General features: G+C 45.4%; 1 long non-coding RNA gene across 1 annotated transcript; it reads right to left on the bottom strand.

Moving 5' to 3' along the window:
• Positions 1–18428: 18428 nt before the first annotated feature.
• On the bottom strand, positions 18429–19965 carry LOC142698178 (uncharacterized). Its single transcript, XR_012865718.1, has 3 exons — positions 18926–19965; positions 18735–18840; positions 18429–18646 (listed from the first exon to the last, which is right to left on the bottom strand). It is a non-coding gene; the product is annotated as an uncharacterized LOC142698178 (long non-coding RNA).
• Between the last annotated feature and the right edge of the window lie 2433 nt (positions 19966–22398).

The following is a 22398-nucleotide window of genomic DNA, read 5'->3' as shown; positions in this document are numbered from 1 at the left end:
CGGTTCTTGATGTGTCGAGGTCGCAGTGAGTTGATATCCCGGACATAGATATGTTCGGTTCAAAATGTGAAGTTTGCTTTACCTTATTATTAACATGTGAATGTCTATTACGCTCAGGGATGATATAGGTTAAGGGGTTGAATGTCTGAGTACATATTTACGGAAATGCTGTGCCTTCACGACGGTCTGCTGCCCCCATTTTGCAGTCTTTTCTTGACTGCCTAGTCGGTAGACTATGTTCGGTATTACTGATATTTTGTGTCTGTCCTATTTTTGTTCTGTCTCTCACTCCCTTCCCTTTCCCTTCTTTCCTATTTTTGACCTTTGTCTCTATGGCTGGATCCCAATCAGCACATGGTTCTACCTCCTGCTCTATGATGGCGGTCCTGGAATCTGCTAAGTCCTATAGTTTACTCACACATAATGTGCAGGGCCTTAACTCCCCGATCAAGCGTCGAAAAGCTTTCTTGTACTATAAATCTTCTCATGTTGATATACTATTTTTACAGGAAACGCATTTCTCTACCTCCTCTGCTCCATCGTACTTCCATAGACACTACTCACAAAATTTTTGGGCTAGTGCCTCTACTAAGCACAGGGGAGTGGGCATATGGCTGTCTCGGTCGGTCCCGTTTACATCTCACAAAGCGATCTCTGATCCAGATGGCAGGTACATCTTGGTCACGGGTCTGTTACACGAATCTCCAATAACCTTTATTAACTACTATGCCCCGAACTCTAACCAACCGGCGTTCTTCCAAGGCATGTGGCGCAAGCTCCACTCATCGATAGAGGGCCCGATAATTAATGGGGGGGATTCTAATATAGCTTTAGACCCGTCCATGGATAAATCCCACGCATCCAGGGTGCGACTTATTCCTCCTACGTCAACCAGCATACAAGTAGCACGTTTCTTCAATTCGGTGGATGTCAGATGTCTGGCGGGATTTTAATCCCACAGCAAGGGATTATACTTATTTCTCCTCAGCCCATAATATTCACACCCGCATTGATCATGTTATGTTGTCAACTAGCTTACTCCCTAAGGTCACGGATGCTAGGATTTTGGCTACACCCTGGACTGACCATGACCCGATTGTGGTTCGGCTGTCAGATTTATGCGGGAGACCTCCTATCTCCTCTTGGAGATTGAATGAGTCACTACTATCGGATCAGGAGATGGTCAAAGAAATCCAAAGGGAATTGGACACATATTTCCTACTTAATAAGGTACCAGACACCTCGATTATGTCCAATTGAGCGGCACACAAAGCAGTGATTAGGGGAAAATTCATTCAGATAGCCTCGCGTAATAAGAAACGGTCGAAAGAGGTACTTGCGTTAAAGGAAAGGAAGTTTGCGGATCTGTCCAAGCAATTCAAAACAGACCCATCGGCAGATATTAAAGCGAAATTGGCGGAAGCTAGAACAGAATTAAATTTATGTCTGACAAGCTGGGCGGAAAAGAGCCTGCGATGGTCACAACATAAGTTTTTTTCACAAGGGGACAAACCGGGAACATTACTCTCCAGACGCCTAACGCCCAGATTTAACGCCTCAACACCACCGAAATTGCGCTTGGCGGATGGATCTCTATCACAGAACCCCACAAAAGTTTTAAAGGCCTTTCAGAATTTTTATTCAGCTTTGTACTCGGCACCACCTCAGTTTGATAAAAATAAGGCTAAGGTCTTGCTGGAAACAGCATTCCCTACTAAACTTTCCCAAGGGGATAGAGAAACACTGGATGCTGAATTTAGCTTGGAAGAGGTATTGGATGTTATTAAAAATCTGAAGGCTCACAAAGCCCCGGGGCCAGATGGGTTTTCCTCAGGTTATTACAAACACTTTAGGGAGGTCTTGGCCCCACACATGGTTGAACTGTTCAATGCCTATCGGGAGGGTAGTAACTTGCCTCCTTTTTCGAATTTAGCTTACATACATCTCATTCCCAAGCCTCATAAGGATCATACAGATCAGGCCAATTACCGCCCGATATCCCTTCTTGATGTCTTAAGATTATGACAAAAATTCTGGCGGTTAGATTGAATTCGTTCCTCGCCACATACAGTGAAGGAAATAAGTATTTGATCCCTTGCTGATTTTGTAAGTTTGCCCACTGTCAAAGACATGAACAGTCTAGAATTTTTAGGCTAGGTTAATTTTACCAGTGAGAGATAGATTATATATAAAAAAAAAAAAAAATCACATTGTCAAAATTATATATATTTATTTGCATTGTGCACAGAGAAATAAGTATTTGATCCCTTTGGCAAACAAGACGTAATACTTGGTGGCAAAACCCTTGTTGGCACGCACAGCAGTCAGACATTTTTAGTAGTTGATGATGAGGTTTGCACACATGTTAGATGGAATTTTGGCCCACTCCTCTTTGCAGATCATCTGTAAATCATTAAGATTGAGGCTGTCGCTTGGCAACTCGGATCTTCAGCTCCCTCCATAAGTTTTCGATGGGATTAAGGTCTGGAGACTGGCTAGGCCACTCCATGACCTTAATGTGCTTATTTTTGAGCCACTCCTTTGTTGCCTTGGCTGTATGTTTCGGGTAATTGTCGTGCTGGAAGACCCAGCCACGAGCCATTTTTAATGTCCTGGTGGAGGGAACGAGGTTGTCACTCAGGATTTGACGGTACATGGCTCCATCCATTCTCCCATTGATGCGGTGAAGTAGTCCTGTGCCCTTAGCAGAGAAACACCCCCAAAACATAATGTTTCCACCTCCATGCTTGACAGTGGGGACGGTGTTCTTTGGGTCATAGGCAGCATTTCTCTTCCTCTAAAAACGGCGAGTTGAGTTAATGCCAAAGAGCTCAATTTTAGTCTCATCTGACCACAGCACCTTCTCCCAATCACTCTCAGAATCATCCAGATGTTAATTTGCAAACTTCAGACGGGCCTGTACATGTGCCTTCTTGAGCAGGGGGACCTTGCGGACACTGCAGGATTTTAATCCATTACGGCGTAATGTGTTACCAATGGTTTTCTTGGTGACTGTGGTCCCAGCTGCCTTGAGATCATTAACAAGTTCCCCCGTGTAGTTTTCGGCTGAGCTCTCACCTTCCTCAGGATCAAGGATACCCCACGAGGTGAGATTTTGCATGGAGCCCCAGATCGATGTCGATTGACAGTCAATTTGTATGTCTTCCATTTTCTTACTATTGCACCAACAGTTGTCTCCTTCTCACCCAGCGTCTTACTTATAGTTTTGTAGCCCATTCCAGCCTTGTGCAGGTCTATGATCTTGTCCCTGACATCCTTAGAAAGCTCTTTGGTCTTGCCCATGTTGTAGAGGTTAGAGTCAGACTGATTAATTGAGTCTGTGGACAGGAGTCATTTATACAGGTGACCATTTAAGACAGCTGTCTTTAATGCAGGCACCAAGTTGATTTGGAGCGTGTATCTGGTCTGGAGGAGGCTGAACTCTTAATGGTTGGTAGGGGATCAAATACTTATTTCTCTGTGCACAATGCAAATAAATATATATAATTTTGACAATGTGATTTTCTTTTTTTTTTTTTATATATATATATATATATATAATCTATTTTTCACTGGTAAAATTAACCTAGCCTAAAAATTCTAGACTGTTCATGACTTTGACACTGGGCAAACTTACAAAATCAGCAAGGGATCAAATACTTATTTCCCCCACTGTATATACATAAGGACAAGGCGGGGTTTATACCCTTCCGCCAGGCAGAGGATCAGACAAGACGGGCTGTGGATATTATCTCAGCAGTTCGCTCGGGGTGGGATGGTACATTCGTACGTCAAAGTATGTTATTAAGCCTTGACCTACAGAAAGCCTTTGACTCGTTATCCTGGGAATACTTGTTTTATGTCCTAGAAAGGATGGGCTTTGGCTCCAGCTTTTTGTCTATTCTTAAGATCTTATATTGTCTCCCTACAGCAAAAATAAACTCTAGGGGATTTATGTCGGGAGCCTTTCCAATATGCAGAGGAACGCGACAGGGGTGCCCGCTATCGCCTTCCCTGTTTGCGCTGGCTATTGAGCCACTGGCCAATCTCATATGAAATTCTCCCGACATTAGGGGAGTGAAGGTGGGAGGAGTAGAACATAAATGTGCATTGTTTGCGGATGACATTCTGCTTTTCATATCGACACCTCTCACATCCTTGCCGAATCTCTTTCATATTCTTGATCAGTTTGGCAAGCTGTCTGGGCAAGTCGGTGGCAATGAATCTTACATTGCCAATTGGGGTAGTAAAGCTCTTAAAACTTAATTTTGATTTTCATTGGGATGCACGCAGACTGACGTATTTAGGTATCAAATTGACGCCCACCATAGAGTCCCTCTACAAGGACAACTTCCCTCCACTTTTTCAACAAATAGCTACAGATCTCACTAGATGGTCCCCTCTTAATCTCTCATGGTTTGGTCGCATTGCCTCCATCAAAATGACGATTTTGCCCAGATTGCTCTACTATTTTCGCACGCTCCCTATCGTGATCCCTCAGAAGGCGCTTAGACAAATCCAAGGGCTGATTATGTCGTTTATTTGGGGTTCTAAAAGACCGAGAATACAGAGACAAACTTTATTCACCCCTAAAAGTTTGGGGGGGGTCTGGGGGTTCCCAATATCCAACATTACTACCATGCAGCACGTCTGGCGCAGCTTACAGATATTTATGTGAGACCATACTGCCCTCAGTGGACGCAAATTGAAACGGCCGCATGTACCCGTTTCCCGCTGGAAACGCTATTGTGGATGGAGTCCTCGGACAGACCACCGGTTCTCTCCCCTGTGCTTTCTCAGATGTTACAGCTGTGGGACTTGCTTAGAAAGAGATTCCATATTAAATCACCCCATAATCCGGTTATGACTATCACGGGTAATTCTGCCTTTCCTCCGGGTTTGCGTAGAATGGACTTCCGGTGGTGGCTCAATAAGGGGTTTTACAGGATTAAGGACTTCTCTATAGGGGGGGACATTAGAACTTTGGACTACTTTAAGGACTCACACTCGATGCCCCCATCGGAGCATTTTAGATACATTCAGATACACCATTTCTTGCTGGACTGGAAATCCAGGCAGGGTGACATCAGTACATTGACCACTTTTCAAAGGCTTTGCTGGCTCTCTGGCCTACGACGTAAAATATCCACGATATATTCCGATCTGGTTACTCCGGAAGGTAAACTCCCTTACGTGACTCGATGGGAACACGATTTAGGTACGGGGGTGGAATTGGAGCAGTGGCGGGAGATGGCATGCATGACCTCGAAATTATCTATCAATACATCCTTGGTGGAAGCGGGTTATAAGGTATTAATGAGATGGTATATGGTCCCCACTCGTATAGCTCGATTTAATCCATCTGTGGATTCGCACCGCTTTAGGCAGTGTGGGGCGGAGGGCACGCTAATGCATATTCTATGGGAGTGTCCAGTGGTTGCCGCCTTTTGGAACCAGGTACACCAGCTCATTAACACAGTGATCCAAGTCAAACCCCCCAATGATGTGATTACGGCACTGCTATGCGGTCCTATTCCGGAGGTTCGGGCCCCCGCACGTAAATTTCTCCGATATGTGTTCCTGGCAGCTAAAATAACTATTGCTAGGGCTTGGCGATCACCTACGTTGTCTATGGATATGTTGATCGCTAAGATCTAATGGATAATGGTCAATGACCGCCTAACACATCTTCTGGCTAGTACATTAGACAAATTTGATGCCATTTGGGACCCATGGAGGAATCGCACACTTTCGTGAATACATAGAGATGGTTACGAAACCCTTCTACCCTACACCTTTCCTCCCCCCCCCCCTCCTTACCCTTCTTTTGGTTATTATGTGTGTCTTTTTCTTTCTCTCCCATAGAACCCACGTTATGGTACTCTATAAAGCAATGTGATGTCAAGGGTAGTTACCTATGTTAGCAATGAATATATTTATATGCTCTATATTTTGCAAAAGTTGTGACATCATGACAGATATGTAATGTGAGATTTATTGTAGGCCATGTTGGTCTAATACTTTGTTTAATTGTATTACTGAAATGCAAAAGCTGAGACTCTGCGAGTCTGAGTTATTACTATATTATTATTGTACAAAACTGCTTAATAAAAAACTATTCAAAACAAACGTTAAAACGTCTTCCAGATTATCGATTCCTGTGGCCATCGTCCCCGGAGAGACATCACATCTTTCCTCCGCCTATCTTGACTCTGGAATGGCTGCTAATTTCATCCAGCAGGATCTAATGGATCGTTTTAGTCTACCCACAATCCCTCTGGAGAGACCCCTGGCAGTTGCCTCTGTGAATGGTCTACCATTGCCTGATCCGATCATGCTCATCACTGAGCCATTGACACTACAGGTCGGAGCTCTTAATTCAGAACAGATCACCTTCCTGGTACTACCTAAGGCTATCAATCCTATCCTGCTGGGTCTGCCATGGCTCCGTCTACACGCCCCGACCCTTGACTGGAATTCTGGAGAGGTTCTTCAATGGGGTTCCAGACGCCATAGCCATTGCCTGTCACATGTTCGTCCTATTGTGCCCCCTCTGCCTCAGTCACTTTCCGGGCTACCATCTCAGTATGCCAGTTTTGCGGATGTCTTTTGCAAACGTGAGGCTGAGACGTTGCCTCCACATCGGAATTATGACTGTCCCATTGAACTGGTTCCTAATGCTTCTCTTCCCCATGGACGAGTGTATCCTCTCTCCTTGCCAGAGACTTTATCGATGTCAGCCTATATCAAGGAGAACTTGGAGAGGGGTTTTATTCGAAAATCTTCCTCCCCGGCTGGGGCAGGCTTCTTCTTCGTTAAGAAGAGAGATGGATCTCTTCGACCCTGCATGGACTACCGTGGTCTCAATCAGATCACGGTCAAGAACAAATATTCCGGGGTGACGAATGGAAGACGGTATTTAACACCCGCGATGGGCACTACGAATACCTAGTGATGCCCTTCGGACTGTGTAACGCTCCCGCAGTATTTCAGGAGTTCGTTAATGATATCTTCCGAGATCTCCTCTATATGTGTGTTGTAGTTTATCTCGATGATATTTCAATTTTCTCCCCAGATCTGGTGACCCATCTGAGGCATGTTCGTCAAGTTCTTCTGCGACTAAGAGAGAATCGCTTATATGCCAAGTTGGAGAAGTGCACCTTTGAGAAGAGGTCTTTGCCCTTCCTGGGCTACGTCATATCGGATCAAGGCCTTAAGATGGACCCTGAGAAACTAAAGTCTATCCTGGAATGGCCACGTCCTCAAGGCCTAAGGGCCATACAACGGTTCCTGGGATTCGCCAATTTCTACCGGCAGTTAATTCCGAACTTTTCTTCCCTGACGGCTCCCATCTCTACCCTTACCAAGAAGGGCGTAAACGCCAAGGTGTGGACTCCAGAGGCAGAGTCCGCATTCATTAGCCTCAAGAAAGCCTTCACTTCAGCTTCAATCCTCCATCACCCTGACGTATCTCGGCAGTTCTCACTGGAGGTGGACGCCTCTTCTATTGGTGCTGGTGCACTCCTGTTCCAGAGGAGCTCCAAAGGAAAGGCAGTGGTATGTGGCTACTACTCAAGACTTTTTTCTTCTGCTGAGCGCAATTACTCCATTGGAGATCGGGAGCTACTGGCTATCAAATTGGCCCTGGAGGAGTGGAGACATCTTCTAGAAGGCGCAGCTCACCCCCATCCTGATCTTCACCGACCACAAGAACCTCACCTACCTTCAGTCCGCTCAAAGACTGAATCCTCGTCAAGCCAAGTGGTCGCTGTTCTTCACCCGTTTCCAGTTTCTGCTCCACTACTGTCCCGTTGACAAGAATGTGAGGGCCGATGCCCTGTCCAGATCATTTGAGACGGAGGACACCGTGGAGTCCCTTCAGACTATCATAGACCCATATTCTTCGGGTGGCAGACAGAAAAAGAATTCTCCGCTGGGGACACAGTTCTAAACTGGCTGGACACGCTGGTGTCCGTAAAACCCAAGACCTGATTGCTCGTCACTTTTGGTGGCCCACGCTACCTAAAGATGTTCTGGACTTTGTCTCTTCTTGCACGATGTGTGCCTTTAACAAAGTGACTCACTCCAAGCCTGCCGGCCTGCTTCAACCTCTGCCTGTACCCAGTGCCCCTTGGCAGCACATTGCGATGGACTTCGTCACAGACCTTCCTCCCTCTGCAGGATGCAACACCATCTCGGTGGTGGTGGACCGGTTGTCTAAGATGGCTCATTTTAGCCCGCTGACCGGCCTACCTTCTGCTCCCCGACTGCCGAGTCTCTTCATTCTACACATCTTTCGCTTGCATGGCTTGCCTCTTCACATTGTGTCCGACCGGGGGGTTCAGTTTACCTCTAAGTTCTGGAGAGCCCTCTGTAAACTCCTGGATGTGAGTTTGGAATTTTCCTCTGCCTATCACCCCCAATCCAATGGGCAAGTTGAGAGGATCAACCAGATCATGGAAAATTATCTCCGCCACTTCATCTCTTCACAGCACGATAACTGGGCACAGCTTCTTCCATGGGCCGAGTTCTCATACAACAACCACACAAGTGAGTCCACCACTTCCACTCCGTTCCACATTTTGTACAGTCAACATCCTAGAGTCCCTCTTCCGGTGTCGACTTCATCTCAGGTACCCGCTGAGGACTCTGCATATGGGGACTTCCTGCAAATCTGGCAACAGACCCGGTCCTCTATTTTACTGGCAGTAGATCGCATGAAGCGAAAGGCGGATACTAAGAGAAGAGAGCCGCCTCAGTATCTTCCGGGGACTAAAGTCTGGCTGTCGCTTGAGGGTACCCTCATACCAGTTTGCTCCCAGGTTCCTTGGCCCTTTCGAGATTCTGCAACAGATCAACCCTGTCTCCTATAAACTGCGGCTGCCTCCTACCCTCAGAATCCCTAGCTCCTTCCATGTGTCCCTCCTGAAACCAGTGGTCCTGAACTGCTACAGCAAGACTTCTAGTTCCACAGTTGCTCCCAGCGGTCCCTCTGATGTATTTTATTGTTTATTCACCTCCCGACGCCCGCAGCCATGGATCCGTGAGCGCTGGCCTGTCTCCTTCCTAGGAGACGCCAGCGCTCACTACCGCTCCGTCCTGCTGTGTCCCGTAGGGTGCGCGCGCTCGCGCACAGCCTTAAAGGGCCAGCGCGCGCACAAAAGGATCGTCATCATTAGAGATGAGCAAACTTATCAAAAGTTTGGTTCGGCTAGTTCGCCGAATTTCACAAAAAAAGTTCGGTTCGTACCGAACCTGTCAATTCCGTGCGCCGAGCATGCTACTGTCCGGGGTGCTGATAGAGTTAATGGGCTGCACTAACTCTTTCAGCAACCTTGACAGTACATGCTCGGCGCGCGGAAAATACAATTTAAATGTAATAAAAAAATAAAAATTATACGTTCGTACTTACTTTCCTCCTGTCCGGCCTCCAGCGATGACGTTTCATCCCTTTCGCCGCTGCAGCCAATCACAGGCTGTAGTGGCGGTCACGCACGTCAGGATGACGCTTCATCCCACGTGACCGCCTCTGCAGCCAATCACAGGCTGCAGCGGCGACATGGATGAAACGTCATCGCTGGAGGCCGGACAGGAGGAAAGTAAGTATGAAAGTATTATTTTATTTTTTTGGCATGTATGTATGTTGGCATGTATGTATGTATGTATGTTGGCATGTATGTATATCTGTGCATGTATGTTGGCATGTATGTATATATGTGCATGTTTGTATGTATATTTGCATGTATATATTTGCATGTATGTATGTATGTTTGCATGTGTGTATGTTTGCATGTATGTATTTTTGCATGTATGTTGTCATGTATGTATGTATGTTCTCATGTATGTATGTATATATGTGCATGTGTGTATGTATATTTGTATGTATGTATGTATGTTTGCATGAATGTATGTATGTATGTATGTTTGCATGTATGTGTGTTTGCATGAATGTATGTTTGCATGTATGTATGTATGTATGCATGTTTGTATGTATATTTGCATGTGTGTATATGTATGTATGTATGTATGTTGTCATGTATGTATGTATGTATGTATGTATGTATGTATGTTGTCATGTATGTATATATGTGCATGTATGTTGGCATGTATGTATATATGTGCATGTGTGTATGTATGTATATTTGCATGTATATATTTGCATGTATGTATGTTGTCATGTATGTATGTATGTATATATGTGCATGCATGTTTGCATGTATGTTGGCATGTATGTATACATGTGCATGTTTGTATGTATATTTTCATGTATATATGTTTGCATGTGTGTATGTATGTTTGCGTGTATGTATGTATTTTTGCATGTATGTATGTTGTCATGTATGTTTGTATGTATGTTGTCATGTATGTATGTATATATGTGCATGTATGTATGTTTGCATGTTTTTATTTTTGCATGTATGTTTATATATATGTGCATGTATGTAATTATGTTTGCATGTATTTATGTTTGCATGTATATATGTGCATGCTTGTATATATGTATGTATGTATCTTTGCATGTTTGTTTGTATGTATGTATGTTTTCATGTGTGTGTGTATGCATGTATGTATGATAGTTTGCATGTATATATGTGTGTATGTTTGCATGTATGTATATTTGCATGTATATATGTGCATGCTTGTATGTATGTTTGTATATATGTATGTATGGCCATGTATGATACTGTCTGCTGGCGCCCTGTATCTAAGTCAACTTCGCGGCAGGCTTCTATACATGGTATAACAGTCAGTATCACACATTAAACTGAATCTAAGCCTACGACATGTTTTATTTCATTTTTTTTTTTTTTTTTACAGGTTTGGTGTTTGGACTACGTCGGTTTCGAGGACTACTTAGATGACGTTTTTTTTTCTACAATAAAATGGTTAATGAGGGTTGTGTTGGGGGTGCTTTATTTCAATAAAATATTTTATCTATATCTTTGTCTTTTTCTTTTCAAATTTTATTACTACCACTTTAGTAATGGCCGCTGTCTGAGTGACAACATCCATTACTAAGGCGAGGCTTAGTGTTAGCCGGTGCAGAGGCTAACACTAACCACCATTATTACCCCGGTACCCCGGTACCCACCACCACCAGGGGTGCCGGGAAGAGCCAGGTACGATCCAGTACCCGACCATCTGTTGTGATGGTCGGGCTCTGGGGCGGCCGTAGGCTGGTATTATGAGGCTGGGAAGGGCCAAAAACAGTGGACCTTCCCACCCTTGTAATGCTAGGCTGCTGCTGCTGTGTTGTATCGGGCTGGTTATAAAAGTGGGGGGGACCCCACGTCATTTTTTTTAAATTTATTTATTTAAATATTTTTTAAAAAAAAGACATGGGGTTCCACCCAATTTATCATAACCAGCCACATACAACAGTGTTATTAGCCTGGGAATGGACAAAACCAGTGGCCCTTCCCACCCATGTAATGCCAGACTGCTGCGGCCTTGTATATGGCTGGTTATTAAAAATGTGGGGGACCCGTCTATTGTTAAATTAAAAAAAAAAAACGACGTGGGGGTCCCTCCACTTTTATAACCAGCCCGATACAACACAGCAGCAGCAGCCTAGCATTACAAGGGTGGGAAGGTCCACTGTTTTTGGCCCTTCCCAGCCTCATAATACCAGCCTACGGCCGCCCCAGTACCCGACCATCACAACAGATGGTCGGGTACTGGATCGTACCAAGCTCTTCCCGGCACCCCTGGTGGTGGTGGGTACCGGGGTAATAATGGGTGGTTAGTGCTAGCCTCTGCACCGGCTAACACTAAGCCCCGCCTTAATAATGGACGCTGTCAATCAGCCAACTGCCATTATCTAGGCACTAATAAAGTTTAAAATAAAACACAAAGACAATTCTTTTTTATTGAAATAAGAAATCCCCAACAAAACCCTCGTTAACCATTTTATTAAAATTTGAAAAAACGTAGATCTACGCAGTAGTCCAACGAATCGAAGACGTAGTCCAATCGGTACATCAAAATCTGCAACAACATAAAAAAACAGTTATCAATGTGAACAATACCAATACTTCTACTTACCTACACACATATATACACGCACACACACACAACCATACACAAACACACACATATACACAAACACACATAAACACACACCCATATACACAAACACACACACACACACACACAAACAACCATACACACACTCACATATATACACAAACACAACAAGATATACACACACACACACACACACACACACACAAACAACCATACACAAACACTCACATATATACACAAACACAACAAGATACACACACACACACACATAAACAGACAAACACACACACACATATACACGAACTCACACATATACAAACAAAAACACACATATCCAAACTCACACACACACAGTTATACACACACATACACGAACACATATACACAAACACATATACAAACAAAAACACACATACCCAAACACACATATACACAAACACATATACACAAACACACCCATATATACACACAAACACACACCCATATACACAAACACACACATATACAAAAACACTCACAAACATCTACACACAAACATATACACAAATACACCCATATATACACAAACATATACACAAACACATATACACAAACACACCCATATATACACACACACACACATATACACAAACACACATATAAAAACAAAAACAGACAAAGACACATACCCAAACACACATATATACACAAACACACACATACACAAACACGGTTTCTTTTAAATGCTGCTGGGGAACCCGCTCGATCCACTATATAAGGCTGCGCTATAGTGCAGCATTTAAAAGAAACAGGATCCTGACCTGTCCATAGAGTTTAAGGCAGCACAGAGTATTTCAGGAGATGAGCGTGCAGATTCAGTGCTGCTGTGAACTCTGTTCTTACCATTACGTAGCTCTCAGTCTGTTACCTCTCCTCCACTCCTGTCCTCCAGAACACCTTCACATGATTGGCAAGTCACCACGTAATGGTAAGAGCAGAGTTCACAGCAGCACAGAGTATTTCAGGAGATGAGCGTGCGGATCTTGTGCGGGGTGGTGACTTGCCAATCATGTGAAGGTGTTATTGAGGACAGGAGTCGAGGAGAGGTAACAGACTGAGCTACGTAATGGTAAGAGCAGAGTTCACAGCAGCACTGAATCTGCACGCTCCTCTCCTGAAATACTCTGTGCTGCTGTGAACTCTGTTCTTACCATTACGTAGCTCAGTCTGTTACATCTCCTCCACTCCTGTCCTCTATAACACGTTCACATGATTGGCAAGTCACCACCACGCACAAGATCCGCACGCTCATCTCCTGAAATACTCTGTGCTGCTGTGAACTCTGCTCTTACCATTACGTGGTGACTTGCCAATCATGTGAAGGTGTTCTTGAGGACAGGAGTGGAGGAGAGGTAACAGACTGAGAGCTACGTAATGGTAAGAGCAGAGTTCACAGCAGCACTGAATCTGCACGCTCATCTCCTGAAATACTCTGTGCTGCCTTAAACTCTGTGGACAGGTCAGGATCCTGTTTCTTTTAAATGCTGCACTGTAGCGCAGCCTTATATAGTGGATCGAGCGGGTTCCCTAGCAGCATTTAAAAGAAACAGGATCCTGACCTGTCCACAGAGTTTAAGGCAGCACAGAGTATTTCAGGAGATGAGCACGGGCAGCCGTTTGTTTTTCCGAGCCGTGCTCCCATTATGCACACGACCGTAAAAACACCCGTTATTGCGGGTAATTACGACCCGCAATAACGGGCTCATAGACTTCTGTTACCCACGGGTACCTTTCCGTTTTCTCACGGGAAGGTGCCCGTGCCGTTAAAAAAATAGAACATGTTCTATTTTTCTATTTTACGGGCCGTGCTGCTATAATTATAATGACAGCACGGTTCGCAAAAGCGGCCGGCTGCCCGTGGCGGGCCGGCCGTGCTCGTAATTACGAGTCGTAATTACGAGCACGGCCCGTAAAATAAAAAAATAGAACATGTTCTATCTTTTTAACGGCACGGGCACCTTCCCACGAGAAAACGGGAAAACGGGAAGGTACCCGTGGCTAACAGAAGTCTATGGGCCCGCTATTTCGGGTCGTAATTACGACCCGTGATAACGGGTGTTTTTATGGTCGTGTGCATGAGGCCCCGTAATGACGGGTGGCTACATGTGTGCACCCGTCATTACGGCAGCGTTGCTAGGCGACGTCAGTAAGGGTATGTGCACACACACTAATTACGTCCGTAATTGACGGACGTATTTCGGCCGCAAGTACCGGACCGAACACAGTGCAGGGAGCCGGGCTCCTAGCATCATATTTATGTACGATGCTAGGAGTCCCTGCCTCTCCGTGGAACTACTGTCCCGTACTGAAAACATGATTACAGTACGGGACAGTTGTCCTGCAGAGAGGCAGGGACTCCTAGCATCGTACATAACTATGATGCTAGGAGCCCGGCTCCCTGCACTGTGTTCGGTCCGGTACTTGCGGCCGAAATACGTCCGTCAATTACGGACGTAATTAGTGTGTGTGCACATACCCTAAATAGTCACTGTCCAGGGTGCTGAAAGAGTTAACTGATCGGCAGTAACTGTTTCAGTACCCTGGACAGTGACTACCGATCACAGTACCTGTAAAAAAAAAGACGTTCATACTTACCGGGAACTCCCTGCTTCCTCCAGTCTGGTCTCCTGGCCGTTGCCTTGGTGACGCGTCCCTCTCGACATCCGGCCCGACATTCCTTGATGACGATGCAGCCCATGTGAGCGCTGCAGCCAATCACGGGCTGCAGAGGCCTCTGCAGCCAATCACAGGCTGCAGAGGCCTCTGCAGCCAATCACAGGCTGCCGCGTCAGAAAAGGTCGGACTGGAGGAAGAAGAGGGACTCGTCACCAAGACAACGACCGGGTACCTATGAAATGCTTTTTATTTTATTTTTAATCAGCAGCCTCTTTTCTCTATCAGTGATTGATAGAGATAAGTGGCTGCCGATTTGTATAATGTTTTTGACCGGGTTCGGTCAAAACGGGTTCGGCCGAACCCGGTGAAGTTCGGATTCGCTGCGAACCGAACTTTTCCGGAAGTTCGGACCGAAACCGGGTTCGGTTGTCCCGGTTCGCTCATCTCTAGTCATCATCATCAACTGCCATGACTTCCTGGTTTATAAGAAGGCCCCAGGCCTTCTGATCCTTGCCTGAGCGTTGTTAGTCTATCACAGTCTGTCTCGCAAATGGTCCCTTAGTGTTTCCCCGTTCCAGTTGTTACCCGTGCCCTGTTACCCGTTCCTGTATTAAGTATTGTTCTAGTTCCTGTGCCTACCAGCGTTGGAGTCGTGTCTACTGCACCTGCTGTCGTTTGCCACGTCCAGTGTCTTCTGCCACGTCCAGTGTCTTCTGCTACATCGGATACTGCCCGCCATGTCTGGCGCCACTTGCCGCACCAGCCTCCATCCGTGCTGAAGCCACAGCCACCGTCTGGACTATTGCAGGTACCCAAGCATTACTGTCTGCCATTGACTTTCGCTTAGACTGTGACCTGGTCAGCTGCCTCTCCACTACGGCAGAGCGGCCTAGTGGGTCCACATACCCTGTGCCCGTGACAGAACACACAGCGCTCCTTCCCTTCTGAGGCCTCCCATGGGCTCAAACGGCAGTTTATCGCCACAAATGGGGTATTGCTGCACTCAGGACAAATTGGGCAACAAAATGGGGTATTTTGTTCCCTGTGAAAATAAGACATTTTTATCAAAAATGACATCTTATTGGAAAAAATGTCATTTTTTAAATTTCACAGCCCAATTCAAATAGGTGCTGTGAAAAAACAGTGCGTTAAAAATGGTAATAACAACCATAAATGAATTTCTTGAGGGGTCTAGTTTCCAAAATGGGGTCATTTCTGGTGGATTTCTATTGCTTTGATACCTCTGGGGCTCTGCAAATACGACATGGCACCCGAAAACCAATCCAGCAAAATCTGCTCTCCAAAGAACACACAGCGCTCCTTCCCTTCTGAGGCCACCCATGGGCCCAAACGGCAGTTTATCACCACAAATGGGGTATTGCTGCACTCAGGACAAATTGGGCAACAAAATGGGGTATTTTGTTCCCTGTGAAAATACGACATTTTTATCAAAAATGACATCTTATTGGAATAAATGTCATTTTTTTTATTTCACAGCCCAATTCAAATACGTGTTGTGTAAAAACTGTGGGGTCAAAATGGTAATAACAACCCTAAATTAATTCCTTAAAGGGTGTAGTTTCGGAAATGGGGTCACTTTTGTGAAATTTCTACTGCTTTGGCACCTCAACACCTCTTCAAACCTGGCATGCTGCCTAAAATATATTCTAATAAAAAAGAGGCCTCAGAATGCACTAGGTGCTTCTTTGCTTCTGGGGCTTGTGTTTTAGTCCACGAGAACACTAGAGCCACGTGTGGGACATTTGTAAAAACTGCAGAATCTGGACAATACATATTTAGCAGTGATTCTCTGGTAAAACCTTCCGTGTTACAGAAAAAAAATAACCGTCTGTTTCACAAGCAGATGCATTTAAATTCTGAAAAATGCTATTTTTTATAAATTTTCTCTAAATTTTGCTCTGTCCTCTCTACCTCCTGACAGATACATAGTGATATATTCTGCAGATTATTACACCACTGACCTCTCTAGATCTGCAGAACATTGCTCTGTCCTCTCTACCTCCTGACAGATACATAGTGATATATTCTGCAGATTATTACACCACGGACCTCTATAGAGATCTGCAGAACATTGCTCTGTCCTCTCTACCTCCTGACAGATACATAGTGATATATTCTGCAGATTATTACACCACTGACCTCTCTAGAGATCTGCAGAACATTGCTCTGTCCTCTCTACCTCCTGATAGATACATAGTGATATATTCTGCAGATTATTACACCACTGACCTCTCTAGAGATCTGCAGAACATTGCTCTGTCCTCTCTACCTCCTGACAGATACATAGTGATATATTCTGCAGATTATTACACCTCGGACCTCTATAGAGATCTGCACATTGCTCTGTCCTCTCTACCTCCTGACAGATACATAGTGATATATTCTGCAGATTATTACACCACTGACTTCTATAGAGATCTGCAGAACATTGCTCTGTCCTCTCTACCTCGTGACAGATACATAGTGATACATTCTGCAGATCATTACACCACTGACCTCTCTAGATCTGCAGAATATTGCTCTGTGCTCTCTACCTCCTGAAAGATACATAGTGATATATTCTGCAGCTCATTACACCACTGACCTCTCTAGATCTGCAGATCATTGCTCTGTCCTCTCTACCTCCTGACAGATACATAGTGATATATTCTGCAGCTCATTACACCACTGACCTCTCTAGATCTGCAGAATATTGCTCTGTGCTCTCTACCTCCTGACAGATACATAGTGATATATTCTGCAGATCATTACACCACGGACCTCTATAGAGATCTGCAGAACATTGCTCTGTCCTCTCTACCTCGTGACAGATACATAGTGATACATTCTGCAGATTATTACACCACTGACCTCTATAGAGATCTGCAGAACATTGCTCTGTCCTCTCTACCTCGTGACAGATACATAGTGATACATTCTGCAGATTATTACACCACTGACCTCTATAGAGATCTGCAGAACATTGCTCTGTCCTCTCTACCTCCTGACAGATACATAGTGATACATTCTGCAGATTATTACACCACTGACGTCTCTAGATCTGCAGAACATTGCTCTGTCCTCTCTACCTCCTGACAGATACATAGTGATATATTCTGCAGATCATTACACCACTGACCTCTATAGAGATCTGCAGAACATTGCTCTGTCCTCTCTACCTCCTGACAGATACATAGTGATATATTCTGCAGATTATTACACCACTGACCTCTCTAGATCTGCAGAACATTGCTCTGTCCTCTCTACCGCCTGACAGATACATAGTGATATATTCTGCAGATTATTACACCACGGACCTCTCTAGAGATCTGCAGAACATTGCTCTGTCCTCTCTACCGCCTGACAGATACATAGTGATATATTCTGCAGATTATTACACCACTGACCTCTCTAGAGATCTGCACATTTCTCTGTCCTCTCTACCTCGTGACAGGTACATAGTGATACATTCTGCAGATTATTACACCACTGACCTCTCTAGATCTGCAGAACATTGCTCTGTCCTCTCTACCTCCTGACAGGTACATAGTGATATATTCTGCAGATTATTACACCACTGACCTCTCTAGATCTGCAGAACATTGCTCTGTCCTCTCTACCTCGTGACAGATACAGTGATATATTCTGCAGATTATTACACCTATGACTTTTCTACACCCTTATGTTCCCCGTAGAAGAAAGGTTCCCTGGATAAATTCTCCAATATAAAAATAAAAGCACAAAAATGTGTAAAACAAATATATTTATTGTAGAATGTGGTAGAGTTGCTGCGATGTCTTCTGTGGCTCCGGCCCCTTAACAAGCGGTGATTGGTGAGATGAAGAGGGGGAGGGTCCGTCTTCACACGTGGATATGGCCGTCAGTCCACCTTTACACAGCTCAGTCCTGGATCAGAAGAGACCGGGACGTTTTTCATGTTTCTCACATTTTTCATAGTCGAATCCTAGAAAAGAAAAATCCAATAAGCAAAAAACATTCACAAAACCTTCACCAGCAGAAGATGAAGACGGAGCAGAGGACGTCAGACTTACCGGATCTCGCTTCTGTTCTGCTCGTCACTGCTTCTCAGCACTGGAGGAGTCTTCATGGGAATTTCAGATGGTTTAGGTGGTAAAGGCCACGATGTTGGGGTGACAACTGCAAAATAAATATCAGAAATTGAGTGCCCAGGCGGCTGTAGAAGAGATGTGAGGGGAGAAGATCATCAGTGGACGGCACTTACCTCACCTAAAGATGGTGAATGGGCCCTAAGTAAAGGATGGAATTAAGATGGCCGCTTTCTCTCCCAGGAATTTCGGGACCCTGATGGTAAATGGGCCCCAAGCGACAGATGGAATTAAGATGGCCGCTTTCTCTCCCGGGGGTTTGGGGCCCTGATGGTAAATGGGCCCCAAGCGACAGATGGAATTAAGATGGCCGCTTTCTCTCCCGGGTGTTTGGGGCCCTGATGGTAAATGGGCCCCGAGTGGCAGATGGTACTAAAATGGCCGCTTTCTCTTCCGGGGGTTTGAGGCCCTGATGATAACCGTAGCCCCCGAAAGGTCCTCCATCTCCACATCATCAGGAAATTGGCGTCCGCCAATTTCCATTTTGTCACCCTCATCCTCCACGTCCTCCATCTCCACATCATCCGGAAACTGGCGTCCGCCAACCTCCATTTTTTCGTCTTTGTCCTCCACGTCCACCATCTCCACATCATCCGGAAGCCGGCGTCCGCCAACCTCCATTTTCTCTACAGTACTCATCGTGGGAAACGTCTTCACCAACATCCTCTTCTTATGCGACACCTCCATGATGAGAGCCAGCAAGAGAAACTGACACCGTGGTCAATGTGTGACCCCAATTTATAAACTTTCTGATGTCATAACCGGTTGGCCATTATGTGGAAACGGAACACGTCCAGATTACAGGCCACGCCCCTCATGACATCACGCTCAGGTTCTTCACAGTGCAGAGAAATAGAATCTGCCCACATTCTGGATGACATCACAAGAAGCGTATCCCAGTGAACCGTTACACCCGAGCGGCCATATAAAATGTAATATGGTACAAGAATACAGGCAGGAGGGTCACACTACACCCTCTGGGGAGGTTTCTATCACCTCAAAGAATTCCCAAATCAATGTGGTCAATTCCACAGACTTTCTAAAATGTAGAATCGCACCCATAAAACATACAACACAGGCATTTACATACGGGTTCATGGACTCTCACCCAAAATTGCGTTCATGCCAAGGCCAATGGTGTAATATATGACCCCAGAGAAGAATCGCTCAATGTTTTCACAGCTAATGTAATCGCCACATGGGAAACACCCTCCACCATGGATTATGGGTGCCAAGCGGAGAGGTGTCACATGGTCGCAGCTATGTCATGAGACGTGTCATCATCAAATTTACCAGAATGGGGTCAGATATCAAAAACATGCCCTGGGAGTTGTAGTTTTGCAACAGCTGAAGACTACTGATGTGCTGAACCGTGTCTGAATCCTAGATGAGGACATCACTGGAAGTTTCAGTATCGGCAGGGCCCAAAAGGACCCACCAGCAGAATGTATCAGAGCGTCGCCCTGTCTGCGGCCTCTAAACAATAATATGGCGCAATATACAGCACACAATACTGCACAACATGGGGCACAATACAGCTTCATATCACACACTAATCGCGGATATTGATAGTATACACCACAAATGCTTGATTAGAGGAGCCTGACTGCAGGTATAACCACTAATCATGAAAATGGGGGTGTCTGATCCCCCACTGTACACATTAGAGCCGATAGTTAAAAACCAGATAGCTGGCTGCACTTCACCCTCTATTATAGTCTATGGGAGGTATGGAGTGAGCGAGCTCCTGTATAGTCTATGGGAGGTATGGAGTGAGTGTGCTCCTGTATGGTCTATGGGAGGTATGGATCGAGTGTGCTCCTGTATAGTCTATGGGAGGTATTGAATGAGCGTGCTCCTGTATAATCTATGGGAGGTATGGAGTGAGCGTGCTCCTGTATGGTCTATGGGAGGTATGGAGTGAGCGTGCTCCTGTATAGTCTATGGGAGGTACAAGTGAGCGTGCTCCTGTATAGTCTATGGGAAGTATGGAGTGAGCGTGCTCCTGTATAATCTAGGGGAGGTATGGATCGAGTGTGCTCCTGTATGGTCTATGGGAGGTATGGAGTGAGCGTGCTCCTGTATAGTCTATGGGAGGTATGGAGAGAGCGTACCCCTGTATAGTCTATGGGAGGTACAAGTGAGCGTGCTCCTGTATAGTCTATGGGAGGTATGGATTGAGCGTGCTCCTGTATAGACTATGGGAGGTATGGAGTGAGCGTGCTCCTGTATAGTCTATGGGAGGTATGGAGTGAGCGTGCTCCTGTATGGTCTATGGGAGGTATGGAGTGAGCGTGCTCCTGTATAGTCTATGGGAGTTATGGATTGAGCATGCTCCTGTATAGTCTATGGGAGGTAAGGAGTGAGCGTGCTCCTGTATGGTCTATGGGAGGTATGTAGTGAGAATGCTCCTGTAGTCTATGGGAGGTATGGAGTGAGCGAGCTCCTGTATAGTCTATGGGAGGTATGTAGTGAGCATGCTCCTGTATAGTCTATGGGAGGTATGGTGTGAGCGTGCTCCTATATAGTCTATGGGAGGTATGGTGTGAGCGTGCTTCTGTATAGTCTATGGGAGGTATGTAGTGAGAATGCTCCTGTATAGTCTATGGGAGGTATGGAGTGAGCGTGCTCCTATATAGTCTATGGGAGGTATGGTGTGAGCGTGCTTCTGTATAGTCTTTGGCAGGTATGGAGTGAGCATGCTCCTGTATAGTCTATGGGAGGTATGGTGTGAGCGTGCTCATATATAGTCTATGGGAGGTATGGTGTGAGCGTGCTTCTGTATAGTCTATGGGAGGTATGTAGTGAGAATGCTCCTGTATAGTATATGGGAGGTATGGATTGGGCGTGCTCCTGTATAGTCTATGAGAGGTATGTAGTGTGCGTGCTCCATATACTTCATAGGATGTCCCAGAATGAGAGAACTCGGGTAAAAAGTAAGACCCCTAAATTATTCAGACCTCCCAAATTAATCAGACTCCAAACCAGACCCTAGAAAAAGAACACACCCCAGCTTAGACCCATTCTATGACCACCGGAGGCCTAACAATGTCCCCCTGGTCTACTATGTACGGTAGCCTACTAGGCCCTGCCAGAGGCACAATGCAGTGTATTATACCAGCGGTCAAAACGCTAGACAACACTGAGGACAAGGACGGGCGCGTTTCTTCAATAAGAAGCTGCTGGTCTTTTTATAACATTGTCATATTTAATAGAAACGTCTCCATACTGTCAGGCGGCGCTCATGTTTGTAGACTGGAATTCTCATCTAACCTCAGGACGGAACCTGATTTCGATCAGCCGTTTGAAGGGGCCGCAGCAGTACGGTGAGCGCCGCCTCCCCTTCATTGTTTACCAGGCACAGCGGCGTACTTTTATTAGCGGCTGTGCCTGGTATTACGGATCACTACAGCTCCATCACATTCAAGTAAACGGGACAGATGTAATCCCAGGCACAGTCACCTCTAAAAATACAGAGCAGTGTAAACAATGAAGGGGGTGTAGCACTCACCGGAGCACTGCAGACCCTTCATACAGCTGATAGAGAATCCGACGCCTACCAATCTTATTATGATGGCTTATCCGAAGA

The sequence above is a fragment of the Rhinoderma darwinii genome (assembly GCF_050947455.1).
Source record: "Rhinoderma darwinii isolate aRhiDar2 chromosome 12 unlocalized genomic scaffold, aRhiDar2.hap1 SUPER_12_unloc_5, whole genome shotgun sequence".
Classification (NCBI taxonomy): domain Eukaryota; kingdom Metazoa; phylum Chordata; class Amphibia; order Anura; family Rhinodermatidae; genus Rhinoderma; species Rhinoderma darwinii.
This window is presented reverse-complemented; position numbering and strand designations above follow the sequence as displayed.